A 15,645-nucleotide genomic window follows, 5' to 3' on the forward strand; every position below is an offset into this window, starting at 1 on the left:
GAAAATTAATGACCGTTGTGGAGAAAGTAAGATAGCCCTATTTACTGAATATTACTCAATACAAAGAAATAAATATTTCACCTGGATGCAAGCAAAAAAATTCTTGAGGCACCTATTTTAATTTATAAGAATTCTGCTATAGAGGAAAGCTTAGCAAAAACACCTTCATCAAATTAAAAGTTTAGGATAAAATATTAATTAAGGGATACATTAGCTGGTGTAAAATCATCCTTTTAGCTGCTCTTGTAATAGGGGCTTAATTTCTCCAGGATTTTATAAAGAATGTTGATAGAAAGTGACTATGGCTTTATGCACAGGAGGAAGCATATGACATGAAAAATATGCTCTTTTACTTGAATAGGTTCTTTTTTTTACTATTTTCAACATGCTTTCATATTTAGTCTCCAATTTGAATCTCATGAGACCTCCATGAAATGGAGCTAATATGTGTGTCCATATTTTGTAGATAAGTTTCACAGACTGAATGACTTGTTCATAGTCACAAATGAATCAGTAACTAAGCCTAGACTAGAATCCATTTTTCTTTATCCCTCATCTCTATGATATTTTTATAAGAAATAAAGCTCCATTTGTAGCTGGAAAAAAACACAGCATCACATTCTCTTTTTTCATTAGCCAATCCTTTAACTTTCTTCAAAGTTACTTGAAATTTCATTTCTGCAAGATTCTTGTAAGTTCTCTTATTGCATGATATCTCCCATAATTGATGAGGATATTCGGGAACACCTTGTTTTACTATTATTGATTACCCAGTTTTGCTTTCTTCTCCTCCTACCCCCTCCCCCCAACCCCCCTTCCTCCTCTTCCCCCATCTCCTCTTCCTCCTCTTCCATAGCTTATGACCACCACAGAGCAAGAATGGAGAAGGCAAGGTAGCTTAGGTATTTAGAGCTTGGGTATATAATTCAATCAAACCTAGAATTAAAGCCCATTCTGACACTTTACATGGATAACGTTTTATAAGTTATATAAACTCTAAGCTTCATATACCTCATCTATAAAGTAATACCGGCCTGTAATTAACATTATATTTTGAAAATTCCCCACCCACCACTCATTTTGGTGGGCTGTCAATCATGGAACCTTACTTTTTGACCCTCAGAGTTGGGCATATGACCTGAACTGGCCGATAACGGAGCTTCATTCTCCCAGTTATGACAGTTGGCTAAAGGATAGACATGTGATGCAAGCAACATGGATCAAGACACTGCCTTGGAACTTCCTTGCTTAAAAATGCAAGGGAGATTCTCCTTGATAGTTTTAAGTATTTATCTTCTCTGTCACATGGAGGAATCCTGTTCTTACAATGGAAATCCCCTTCTTTAAGGTCAAAACATAAAGATAAGTAAGGAGAAAAAAAAAGAGTAAGTAGGTGCTGTATGTAATGCCTAATCCATTTTCACCCACCCTTCCCAGTGCCTTGACATAATAAAAACCTCCTATTGCTTTTATTATGATTTTATTTTATATAATATAGCTAGAATTTGGCTTCTTTTGATTGCATTTTGGAGAATCTTTTCTTAAATTTACTTTTTATTTTATATGGGAGTATAGTTAATTTACAATGTTGTTAGTTTCAGGTGTACAGCAAAGTGATTCAGTTATATATATATAAAAAATATATATATACTATTATATAAAAAATATATATATATACCATATATATATATATCCATTATTTTTCAGATTCTTTTCCCATATAGGTTATTACAGAATATTGAGTAGAGTTCCCTGTTCTATACAGTAGTTCCTTGTTGATGATCTATTTTATATATAGTAGTGTGTATATGTTAATCCCAAACTCCTAATCTATCCCTCCCTCTACCATCTTTCCCCTTTGGTAACCATAAGTTTGTTTTCTATGCCTGTTTTGTAAGTAAGCTCATTTGTATCATTTTTTTTAGATTCCACATATAAGTGATATCATATGATATTTGTCTCTGTCTTACTTCACTTAGTATGATAATCTCTAGATCCATCCACATTACTGCAAATGGCATTATTTCATTCTTTTTTATGCTGAGTAATATTCCATTGTATGTATGTACCATATCTTCTTTATCCATTCCTCTGTCGATGGACATTTAGGTTGCTTCCATGTCTTGGTTATTGTAAATAGTGCTGCAATGAGCATTGGGGTGCATGTATCTTTTTGAATTATGGTTTTCTCCAGATATATGCCCAGGAGTGGGATTGCTGGATCATATGGTAGTTCTATTTTTAGTTTTTTATGGAACCTCCATACTGTTCTCTATAGTGGTTGTACCAATTTACATTCCCATCAGTGGTGTAGGAGGGTTCCCTTTTCTCCACACCCTCTCCAGCATTTACTGTTTGTAGACTTTTTGATGATGGTCATTCTGACTGGTGTGAGGTGATACCTCATTTGATTTGCATTTCTCTAATAATTAACGATGTTGAGCATCTTTTCATGTGCCTCTTGGACATCTGTATGTCTTCTTTGGAGAAATGCCTATTTAGATCTTCTACTCATTTTTTAATTTTTTTTATTTTTTTAATGTTGAGCTGCATGAGCTGTTTATGTATTTTGGAGATTAATTCCTTGTCAGTCACTTCATTTGCAAATATTTTCTCCCATTCTGTGTGTTGTCTTTTCATTTTATGGTTTCCTTAGCTGTGCAAAAGCTTTTAAGTTTAATTACATCCTGTTTGTTTATTTTTGCTTTTATTTTTATTACTCTAGGAGGTGGATCCAAAAAGATATTGCTGTGATTTATGTCAAAGAGTGTTCTGCCTATGTTTTCCTCTAAGAATTTTATAGTATCTAGTCTTACATTTAGGTCTTTAATCCATTTTGAGTTTACTTTTGTGTATGGTGTTAGAGAGTGTTCTAATTTCATTCTTTTACATGTAGCTGTCCAGTTTTTCCAGCAGCACTTATTGAAGAGACTGTCTTTTCTCCATTGTATATTCTTGCCTCCTTTGTCATAGATAAGTTGACCACAGGGGCGTGGGTTTACTTATGGACTTTCTATCCTGTTCTATTGATCTATGTTTCTGTTTTTGTGCCAGTACCATATTGTTTTGATTACTGTAACTTTGTAGTATGGTCTGAAGTCAGGAAGCCTAATTTTGCCAGCTCTGTTTTTCTTTCTCAGGATTACTTTGGCTATTCAAGCTCCTTTGTGTTTCCATACAAATTAAAATTTTTTTTGTTCTAGTTCTGTGAAAAATGCCACTGGTAATTTGATAGGAATTGCACTGAATCTGTATATTGCCTCGGGTAGTATAGTCATTTTGACAATATTGATTCTTCCAATCCAAGAACATGGTATATCTTTCCATCTGTGTCATCTTTGATTTCTTTCATCAGTGTCTTATAGTTTCTTGACTAATGCATTATGTTGTAAGGTCATGGTAAAAACTGAGCTAAGTAACATATACTAACTATAATGCCTGGCCCATGGCAGTATAACTAAAAAAAGAATTATGAAATTATTGATAATATTGATAAGAATACTTTGTTTATTTTTATTTCTATAAAACTTTCAGGACAGCCTGAAAGAGTTGCTCACTCAATGATGTTTGATGACTTGCTTCCTTTCCTTTGTAGACAATGAGAGGAATGATGAGTTATAATTGAGATATAACTTTGACTCACTTGCATAAAATAATCATCCATGATTACTTCCATTTTAATTCAGTCTTATGATAGACAGTTTAGTATATCAAGATCACAGAACACTCTATTAATACAAAAATCAGCTACTTCCCTATATAAGTGTAGTGAGCAATTGGAACTTGAAATAAAAATACATAACATTTAAAACAGCTGCCCAAAATAAAGAAAGTAGTACCTAAATATAAATCTAACAAAATACATACATGATTTTATGCTGAAAGCTATAAAACTCTAATGAAAGAAATCAACATTGATCTAAATAAATGGAGAGATACCCCATGATTATGGATTTGAAATCTCAATGTTTTAAGGTGTCAGTTGTTCCAAATATGACCTGTGGAATCCATGTAATTGCAGTAATAATCCCAGCAAAGTATTTTGTGGATATAGACAAACTGACTCTACTGTTTATAGAAAAGACAAAAAACTTAGGATAGCAAGCACAGTACTTGAGAATAAAAATAACTTCAAGTATACACACTACCCAATTTCATAATTTATTACAAAGTTACTGAAATCGAGACAGCATAGTATTATTTACAGAATAGACACACAGATCAATGAAATAGGATAGAGAACCCATAAATAGAGCCACACAAATATAATCTACTGATTTTTCACATTGGAGCAAAGACAATTCCGTAAGGAAAAGATAGTCTTTTCAATAAATAGTACTAGATCAATTGGATGACCATGGGCAAAACAGTGAACCTAGACATAGAGCTCATACCTTTCACCATAATTTATTCATAATGCATCATAGGTCTAGATGTAAGACACCAAATTATAAACATAGAAGAAAACATTATAGGAGAAAATCTAGGTGACTTTGGGTTTGTCAATGAGTTTTAGATATATCAAAATCATGATTAATGAAAGAAAAAAGTTCATAAGTTAGACCTTATTGAATCAAAAAATCCATTCTGTTAAACACTAAGAGTGAAAAAAATAATCCACAGACTGGGAGAAAATATTTGCAAAATGCATATAGGGAAATAACTTGTATCAATATTATAAAAAGAATTCCTAAAGCTCAACATTTAAAAAAAGAATTCCTAAAGCTCAACATTAAAAAAAGACAATTGAATTAAAAATGGGCTACTGATCTGAGCAGTCACCTCACCAAAGAAGATACACAGATGGCAAATAAGTATGTAAAAGATGCCCAATAGCGTTTGTCATTACAGAACTAAAACAACAAATTAAACAGCAAATTAAAACAACAATGAGATTCCTGTACATATTAGAATTTCTAAAATCCAAAAGCTGACAATACCAGCTTTTGGGGAAGATGCAGAGCTACAGAACTATCATTCATTACTGGTTGGAATGTAAAATGATATACCCAATTTGGAAGACAGTTTTGCAATTTCTTACAAAGCTAAACATTGTCTTATCATACATTCCGGTAATTGTACTCCTAGATATTTACCCAACTAACTTAAAAAACTTATATCCACACAAAAATGCACACATGGACATTTATAGCAGACCTATTTATAATTGCCAAAACCTGGAAGCAACGAAGATACACTCCCCTAGTTGTGTAGATAAACAAACTACAGTATATATATATAATGGAATATTTTTAGTAATCAAAACGATTGAGCTATCAATTCAATAAAAATGAGTGAATTAGGTTTTCCTGGTGGCAGAGGGTTAAAAATCTGCCTGCCAATGCAGGGGACACGGGTTTGAGCCTTGGTCCAGGAAGATCCCACATGTCACAGAGCAACTAAGCCTGTGTGCCACAACTACTGAGCCTGTGCTCTAGAGCCTGCAAGCCACAACTACTGAAACCCATGTGCCATAACTACTGAAGACCACACGCCTAGAGCCCATGCTCCTCCACCGCAATGAGAAGCCCATGCACTGCAACAAAGAGTAGCCCCTGCTCGCCGCAACTAGAGAAAGCCTGCATGCAGCAAAGCAGCCAAAAATAAATAAATAAATAAATAAATTTATTAAAAAAATAAAATAATGTAAAAAAAAATGAGTGACTCTTAAATGCATATTGCTAAAAGAGAGAAGCTAGTCTGATAAGGCAAAAGACTGTATGATTTTGATTACATAATATTCTGGAAAATGCAAAACTATAGAGGCAGTAAAAGTATTAGTGGTTTCCAGTGGTTCAGGAGAATGGTAGGGTTGAATGTGAAACACAATGGATTTTTTAGGATGGTGAAACCCATTTTTGTCAAAACACATTGAACTTTTTAACTCAAAGAGTGAACCTTGAGGTATGCAAATTTTGAAAAATTCATTTAATAAATAAAGGGAATTCCAAGATGGAATTCAGAATGTGCCACAACAATCTAACTCTACTACAAGTGTATGAAACAACCATATTGAAGGCAGTCATGGAGGAAGTCTGACCTAAGTAACTTTGGAATCCAGTGGGGTCTGTAAGACAAAAGGAAAAATAAACTATATGAAAGACTGTTTTCTAGTTGGTAAAGTGGTTTCCCACAAGCATACTGGATAACAATTCTGTATACTGAAAATCAAAATTAAGTAAATAAATGGTGGATGGTGGAAGTCAATTTTCTCAGTATTGGAGTAAAATTTACAGATATGCGATTAGAGGAGACTGGAATAACCATTATAGCAATGGATTAGAGTTGGAGACCTCAGTATGAATTAATGTTTAGCTTAATATAGGTAGAGATAATTACATATATAAATATTTATAGAGATGTGTATCTAGATGATACATGTTTTCTTACTACGTACATGTTTTCTTACTATGTCAGCTGAGAGGGGCTAGAAATAGCAAGCATATACAGCACCCATATCTTGCTTTCAATACCATTCTTCATTGAAAGCAACCAGGGTTCGTTAGAAAAAGGCCTAATTCTAGGACTGCGGCAGGAAATATACAAGATAAAGCTGGAGCATCTTATAGTGCCAGGAAGTAATGAAGTGCTCAAAAAAAAAAAAAAAGCCAAAACAAAAACATAATGATGGGTGTATATCAAAGGAACACAGGAGTCAAATGAAAGAGCTTCCAAAGGCCAACGTTGAACAATTTGAACAATAAAATAAAATTGTTTTGGATTATAATCTAAAGTATGAAATAAATATCTATGAATCTGTAATGGTATAAATAAATGAATAAATATTTGAGGAAGAATAAACAAACTTCCATGCTGAAGAACTGCAAATAATGTATGTAGATACTCCATCCTCATTGAGGGGAAGCACACTCCCCAATTCCTTAAGTGTGAGCTGTGCACAGTAACTTCTTTCTAAAGAATATAATATGGAGAAGTAAAGGAAAAAAGTACAAACATGTAGTGGAGAAACCTAACCAACACTACCTTGGCCATGTGACCAAGGTCAACATCAACAGTGATAAGGTATGTGGATAGCATATGTACCCTTGGTATGATGTGATGAATATGGCACTTTGCCTCTGTCGTCTTCCTCCCAGAAACTTATACCCCCAGTCTAATGATGAGAAATAGATTAGACAATTTTTAATTGAGGGCCATTCAATAACATACCTGGTCAGAACTGTTCAAAACTGTCAAGGCCAACAAAAACAAGGCAAGTCAAAGAGACTGTAAGAGCTAAGAGCCTAAGGAGACATGACAGCTAAATACAATATGGTATCTTGGTTGAGATCCCAGAACAGTGAGAAACCATTAGGTAAATACCAAGGAAATCTTAATAAAATGTGAACCTTAGTTAAGAATAATGTATCAGTATTTGCTTATTAGTTGTGACACGTGTATCATACTAATATAAGATGTTAATAGTAGGTATAACTGGCTGTAGGGTATATGGAAACTTTCTGTATTATCGTATTTTTTAGTCTAAAACTTTTTAATTGTTAAAAAATTAACTTCTGAAAGTTAAGAAGTAGGGATAAGATTTGAATGGCCACTTCATTAAAGAAAATATACAAATGACAAATAAGCATATAAAAAGATGCTGAACATCCTCAGTCATTAGGGAAAATCAAATTAAAAACTGCTGTGAGATACCATTACACATTCATTAGAATAACTAAACTTTAAAAAGAAAGGAAAAGCCAAGTGTTAACAAGGATATAAAACAACTGACACTCTCATACATCTCCGGTAGCATTGCAAAATAGAAGAGCCACTTTGAAAAAGAGGTAAACAAATTTTTAACTGTAAATATACACCTAACAAAAGACCAAGAAAATTCCTAGATATTTACACAAGAGAAGCGAAAGACTCATTGAATTTTCATAGCAACTTTATTCTTAATATCAAAAATTGGAAACAGTCTAAATGCTCATGAACTGATGAATGGATAAGAAATCAGTTGTGACTGGCTCATTCATACTGTAAAATCCCACTCACCTAGGAAAACACTGTAACACAGATGAATTTCAACAGAATTTTGCTGAACATAAAAAAAAAAAAAATCAGGTGTATTTAAAAATTGACTCACTTATATTCTGCTTATAAGAAGGCCACTTTAAATATAAACACACTAACAGTGTAAAAGTAGGTGGGAAAAGATATACCATGCTAACACTAATAATAATATATCTGTAGTAGCTATATTAATATCAGAAATTGTTAGAGCAAAGAATATTACCAGGAATAAATAGGGTCATATAATGATAAATAGATAATATATCATGACCAATGGAGTTTACACCAGGAAGTCAATGTTGGTGTAACATATGAGAACTAATTATTGTAATTCACCATGTTATCAGATTTACAATAAAAGCCACATGGTTACTTCAATAAGTGCAAAAAAAAAAAAAAAAAAACTTTGGACAAACTCACAGATGTATTCAATAATAAAAACTATCAGCAAACTAGCAATAGAAAATGTACTCAGACTAATAAATGGTATGAATGAAAAGAACTATAGCTAACATCATGTGAAATGATAACTATCTCATAGTTTTCTTATAAAATTGAAATCACAGCAAGGGTTTCCACTATCACCACTTCTATTCAACATCAGATTAGAAGGTATAGTAAAATAGTACAAGAAAATGGAATGAAAGTCATCCAGATTAGAAAGGGAGAAGTAAAACTGTCATTATTTATAGAACATCACACAGAATCTCAAAAATCAATAAAAAACACGTAGAGTTAATACATGAGTTTAGCAAGGTTACAAGATCAATGTACAAAAATCTATCATATTTCTACATAGTAGTAACAAATGTCAGATATTTTTTGTTAAGAGATACTTTGAAATAAACCTGATAAAAATATTTGAAAGTGCTATGCACTGAAAACAACAAATTACTGTTTAGAGAATTAGAGAACACCTAAATAAATGTAGATGGATACTGTGTTCATGGATCAGAAAATTCCATATTAAGATATCAGTCCTTTCAAGTTGATCAAAATCCAATGAATGTTAATTGAAAAATGCCAGTTGGCTTTTTATTTTTTTCTTTGAGATTTCCTCCCCAGAGATAGTGGAAAATCCAACCAGGTAGAGAATAAAATCTGGTTCTTACCCTGAATTATCACTGTTGTTTTCAAATAAAATTTTGAAGTATGGGTCACTATGTATTTGCATAAGATTGAAAGCAAAGATATTGTGCAGAAATATATAAGAGATCAAAGCAAACAGCAGTTCAGAATTTAGTCAAACAAAATGAGTTTTGGGAAAAGCTCCAAAAACAGATGTCAGTGCATATTAAATATTCAAAGTCTTGGCAGGCAATAAGTCAAGGCAAAACTCTAGACATCTAAGCATTGTGATTTGATCCAGGTTTAATTTTAAGGTATAGGTCAGACATAAATTTCTTATTTAGAGAAATTTATCAAATTAGAGGTGATTGACTCCAGGAATAAAATGATGTAAGCTGCAGCCTTGATAACTAATTGAGCTTACCTGACATAACAGATTTCTCACCAGCTCAAATTCAATTATATTCTTATTTATAATTTGCCATTCACTTATGGTGTTTAGAAATATCCCCTTTGTGGAGTAATTAACTATGGTTGGTATGAGAGAATATATGAAAGACCACTTTGAAGAGATATGTTGTGAACTCTACTTATTGGAGTTTAATATAGTTGATTCCCATTATTAATTTTTACTATTTTGTGAATAATTAAAAATTCTAATATATACTTATTAATATTTTATAATATAAAACTTCATAACCCTAATGCTTATCCTTGGGACATAGGACTAGGTGAAGTGTTCTTAGATATGATAACTAATGCATAACCCCCCAAATAAAAATAAAAAAGATAAATTGGACTTCATCAAAGTTAAGCCTTTCGCATTGAAAAAGACCTTATTAAGAAGATAAAAAGACAAACTATACACTGGGATAAATGATCTACAAACCACATATCTAAAAAATTCCTATGTATAAAATATAGAAAGAAGTCTTAAAACCCAGTAGTAAAATAAAATCCAATTATAAATGGACAAAAGTCATGAATAGTCATTTCACCAAAGAGAAGAGAAACGATCTATGCATCACTGGGGTCCCAAAAGAAGAGAGGGAGAAAGGGGCAGAGAGCTTATTTAAAGAAACAGTGGCTGAGCACTGAAGTAAGTCAGAGAAAGACAAGTACTGTATGTTATCACTTACAGGTGGAATCTAAAAAATAAATGAGTGTAACAAAACAGAAACAGACTTGGATATAGAGAAAAAACTAGCATTTACCAGTGGGGTGAGGGATGGGGGGAGAGGAAAGATAGTGGTAGCAGACAGTCTGTATATTTTATACATACGAACAACTATGCATAAAATAAATAAGATACAAGGATGTATTGTACAGCACAGGGAATATAGCAATATAGCCAATATTTTATTACAAGTTTAAATGGAGTATTGTGTCACTGTGTTATATACCTGACACTAATATAATATTGTAAATCAACTACACTTAACTTAAAAAAAGAAAAGAAAGAATGACTGAGAACTTCCAAAATCTGGGGCAAGATTTGGTCATTCAAGTTCACAAGGCTCACAGGTCCCCAAACAAAGTCAATTTAAAGATATATTCGCCAAGACATAACAAAACTGCCTAAAATCAAACACAAAGAGATAATTTTTAAAGCAACAAGAGGAAAAAAAAATTCTCACCTACAAGGAAACTGCCATAAGGCTATCAGCAGATTACCTAGCACAAAACTTGCAGGCCAAGAGAGAGTGGGATGACAGTCAAAATGCTGAAAGAAAAAAAGGAAAAAAACCTGCCAACCAACAATACTTTACTCAGCAAAGTTGTCTTTCACAAATGAAGGTTGAGGGAAAGCCTTTCCCAAACAAACAAAAGCTGAGGGAATGTATCACTACTAGACCTGCATTACAAGAAATGCTAAAGGTAGTTGTTCAGTTGAAGCAAAAGAATGCTAACAACATGAAAATATAAAAATTTCAAAACTCACTATAAAGGTAAGAATGTAGTCAAATTCAGAATACTCTAATACAGTAATGATGGTATGTAAATCGCTTTTAACTCTAGTATAAAAGTTAAAGGACAAAAGTATAAAAAATAACTCTAGCTAGAATAATGTTTTAATGGATATGCTATATATAGAAGATATAAATTGTAATATCAATAACATCAAATGTGCTGGAAGAAGTTAAAATGTGGAGTTTTTGTATGTGGTTGAAGTTATCAGCTTAAATTAGACTATTATATCTATAAGACATTTTATGTAGGCCTCCTGTAACTACACATATAAAACCTGTAGCAGAACACAAAAGACAAAGACAAAGGAACCAAAGATTACCAGTACAAATATATCATCTAATAACAAAAGACTGCAAAAGAGGAAGAAAGGAACTACAAAACAGTCAGAAAATAATATGATGACAATAATAATTAAATGCAAATGATTAATTCTCAAATCAAAAGACATAGGTTGGCTGAATAGATTAAAAAAAAACAAGACCCATCTATGTTCTATCTCTGTGACAGTCACTTTAGATTTAAGGACACACACAAGCTGAAAGTAAAGGGATGAAAAAAATTATTTCATGCATATGGTAACCAAAAGTGAGCAGTAGTGGCTATACTTAAATCAGACAAAATAAGCTTTAAGTCAAAAATTGTCAAAAGAGACCAAGAAGTTCACTATCTAATGATAAGTCAACTCACTGAGAGGATATAACAATTATAAATGTATATGCACCCAACATTGAAACACATAAATATGTAAAGCATGTATTAACACAAATGAAGGGAGAATTGGTCAACAATACAATAATAGTAGGGGATTGCAGTACCCCACTTTCAATATTGAATAGATGATCTAGACAGAAAATGAATAAGGAAACAGTGGAAGTGAATGAAACTATAGATCAAATAAACTTAACAGACATATATCGAACATCCTATCCAACGGCAGAGTACATCTTCATTTCCAACACCCATGGAACATTCTCCACGATGGATCATATATTGGGTCACAAAATAAGTCCTACCAAATTTAAGAAGATTGATATCATTTCAAGTGTATTTTCTGACCAAAATAGTGTGAAAGTAGAATCAATAATAGGAGGAAAAATAGAAAATTCATAAATATGTGGAAGTTTAGAAACACACTTCTAAACAACCAGTGGGTCAAAGAAGAAACCAAAAAGGTAATCAAAAAAATAACTTGAGACAAATGAAAATGGAAATTAACCACACCAAAACTTAAGGTGTGCAGCAAAAGCAGTTCCAGTTGGGAAGTTTACAGCAATAAAATGCCTACATTAAGGGAAAAAAATCTCAAACAACCTGACTTCACACATCAAGAAATTAGAAAAAGAAGAACAAACTAAACCTAAAGTTAGAATAAGGAAGGAAATAATAAAGATCAGAGCAGAAATAAATGAAATTGAGACTGAAAAACAAAACAGATCAATGAAACTAAGTTCTTTTTATTAAATATAAACAAAATTAAATTTTTAGCTAGACTAACAGGACTCAAAATTATAAGTGAAAAAGGAGACATTACAACTGATACCACAGAAATATAAAGATCATATGAGACTATTATGAACATATAATGCCAACAAATTGGACAACCTAGAAGAAATACATTCTCAGAAAAATAAAACCTACCAACAGTGACAAAGAAAAAGAAAATATAAACATATAAATAATGAGAAAGTATATTGAGTAAGTAGTCAAATCATCCCCCAAAATAAAAGTTCAGGACCTGATGACTTCACTGTTGAATCCTAACAAACATTTAAAGACAAGGCCAGCATTGCCCTCATACCAAAGTCAGATAAGGACACTACAAGAAAAGAAAAGGATAGACCAGTATTCCTGATGAATATACATGTAAAAATCCTAAAAAACAAACAATACCCCCAAACCCTAACAAACTGAATTCAATAGTATATTAAAAAGGATTACACACCATGGTGAAATGTGATTTATTCCCAGGATGCCTAGTTGGAACACAAATCAAATGTGATATACCACATTAAAGAATGAAGGACAAGAAGCATACGATCATCTCAATAAACGCAGAAAAATTATCAGATATGTATTTTGAAAATAGCTTCTCCGAGTCCATGCCTTGTCTTTTCATTCTCTCAACAATGCTTTCTGTAGAGCACAAGTTTTATATTTTAATGAAGTCCAATTTATCAATTTTTTTCTTTCATGGATTATGCCTTGCTGTTTTATTCATTCTTTTTAATTTAATCATTCCTTAGGGAAATTTTTTTTTCAGGAATAATATTACTAGATGACAGCTTTGGAACACTAAATAGGACTAGTTAAACTGATAAGAATTCTTCCCATAGATTTTAGATTCCAGTGGTGTCATTTGAGAACAGCAAGGGATATATGATTTTCTCTATTTTTAAAAGAGTGAAACTGAGAAAATTTAAGTAAATTATACTAGGATAAAGTCATTCAGTGGTGAAACCAGGTTTACAAAAAGCAAAAAGCAGAAAACTTTTTTTTTTTTTTCCACACAGACACACTGTATTTTATTTTTACAAGAGATAAATAGACTGACACCAAGCATTGTACATGGATGACCACAACAAAAGCAACAATGATTGCAATCACCAAACATGAAACACACTCATACTATGTCATAATATTGACATTCAGTCCAGTAATCCTCCACTGTAACAGCTCCTTTACTTTGCAGTGAAAATTGATTTGTATATTCTTTGCCTCTGAGTCCTTGTGGGATTTTTTTTTTTTTAATTCAGACAGAAAGTCACAAAAATTATACTCATCCTCATCAGTTCACTCAGTCCCATGTAATTAATTTTTTTTTTCATCTTGATCTTTTGTTAGCACTTTTATGAGTTCATCAGTTTTTCATTAGAGTTCTGAAAACAGAAAACTTTTTGTCCTGAGATTTTTCACACTAAACCCAGAGAAAATAAGTAGATCTTTTGGTGTTTGCTCATTTTATTTTGCTTAACAGTGATTATTGATTACTTTCTAATGTTTATAGTATTTCTAAATTTGATTACACAGACTTTGAGGGAGAATGTTGAGAGGAGAGAAAAGAAACTTTTTTCACCATCTTTGAGGAATGATTTTTGTTTTCCCAAACTAGGTGGATAATTTGGTTGAAGCCTCAAGACTAACATTTTCTTAACTTTCTCGAATAAATCTGTGGTTCTGTGGCATGGATCTATGATTAAAAATCCATATTTTAATTGAAGAGGGTGGTGTTCTACAGGCTTGAATGGCCCCAGCTTGTGTCTCAAATATATATGGGAACGGATGTTCGGTCTATTTCAGCCGTGGTTCAATATGTGACCCCACTGTGTCTGATAATAAGCAGTTATGATTTTCTTTATGCAAATCTCTTTCCTTCTTTCCTTAATAATAATGGTTTTGTTAATGGTTTAGTTCTGACATGCCCTGTATTACAGTTATTCAAAGGAGAGGTTTAAAAAATAGTATTTTCTCTTCACTCTCTTCCAGATGGCTTCATAATTGGTTTATTATTTTTGCAGATGTCGTAAGGGAAATTTCAGGGTACGAGCCAACAAAACATCAAAGAAGGTAATAAAAGTGGATTTTTTTTATTGAGTATTCATTGTGTAAAAAAAAATATGTTTTATATCAACTGCAGGTACAGTAGATTATCAGTCAAGCATATTGTGATTTTATAAATTGCATGCCAATTATTTGAGATATAAATTGATCTTTTTGCTTCATGGAGGAATGGGGGGCGTTTGGAAATTAATTTAGTAGTAGTCGTAAATCAAGCGTTCTTTTAACTTCATTTTCAAAAAAGTCATGTAATTACATTTTCTTGCCTTTTTATATGATTTCATGGGTTTTAAAGTGTTTGACTATAATGTTGGGTAGAAAGCCAGCCAGGTACTATTATTCTGAGAACCATGCTGAGGAAACTGAAGTTCAGAGAAGTAAAGTGATTTATTATAGTGTCAGTCAGTCTTCTGACTCCTAATCTTCTATGCGTTATTCCACTACCAGAGAATATCTTGGATACAGAATTCCTGATGTAGATGCAAGTTAAAGATGTTTCACTTCTTTAGAGGACCATTTCCAACACCCAAATCTGTAGGAATAGAAAAGATTGATCTTGTATGGATTCTTTTTTATTTCTTTTTTTTTTTTCATTTTGCTCCATAATACTTTGTTTTTATGAAAGGAATCATTGGAAGTTTTTACAGGAAAATTCTTAGTTTTAGAGTTGGGGATAGGCCATAGAACTCATGAAATTCAATGACCCATCCTAGGTAAAAGTCTTTCCTACATCCTTCTTGAGGGATAAATTTCCTGCCTTCGACAGAAGGTTTCTAAAGACGGGGTGATATATTTCCATTTTTTGAAATTTCTGAGTTTAAGACATTTTCCTCTTAGAGCAAGTCAGTATTTATTTCCTTCTACTTCTAATGGTCTCAGGTTTGCCATGACATGTGTATGAATAGATATGTCAGTTTTGTGACAGGATAATTTATTTAACTGATTTAATATTTCACTTTGACTCAAAAAATCTTATAAATCTTCACCTATTGATACCATTATTTCTGCTAGCTCATCTTTTCCCTAAAAGTACCT

General features: G+C 32.4%; 1 long non-coding RNA gene across 1 annotated transcript in view; it reads left to right on the forward strand.

Annotated features, from left to right (window-relative positions):
* LOC103001079 (uncharacterized) overlaps positions 1-14,620 on the forward strand; it is a 133,365-nt gene extending 118,745 nt beyond the window's left edge. Inside the window, exon 3 of the long non-coding RNA XR_003622516.2 lies at positions 14,571-14,620. This is a non-coding gene — a long non-coding RNA (uncharacterized LOC103001079). The remainder of the gene's footprint in view (positions 1-14,570) is intronic.
* The last annotated feature ends 1,025 nt before the right edge of the window (positions 14,621-15,645 follow it).

This window comes from Balaenoptera acutorostrata, chromosome 16 (assembly GCF_949987535.1).
Source record: "Balaenoptera acutorostrata chromosome 16, mBalAcu1.1, whole genome shotgun sequence".
NCBI lineage: Eukaryota > Metazoa > Chordata > Mammalia > Artiodactyla > Balaenopteridae > Balaenoptera > Balaenoptera acutorostrata.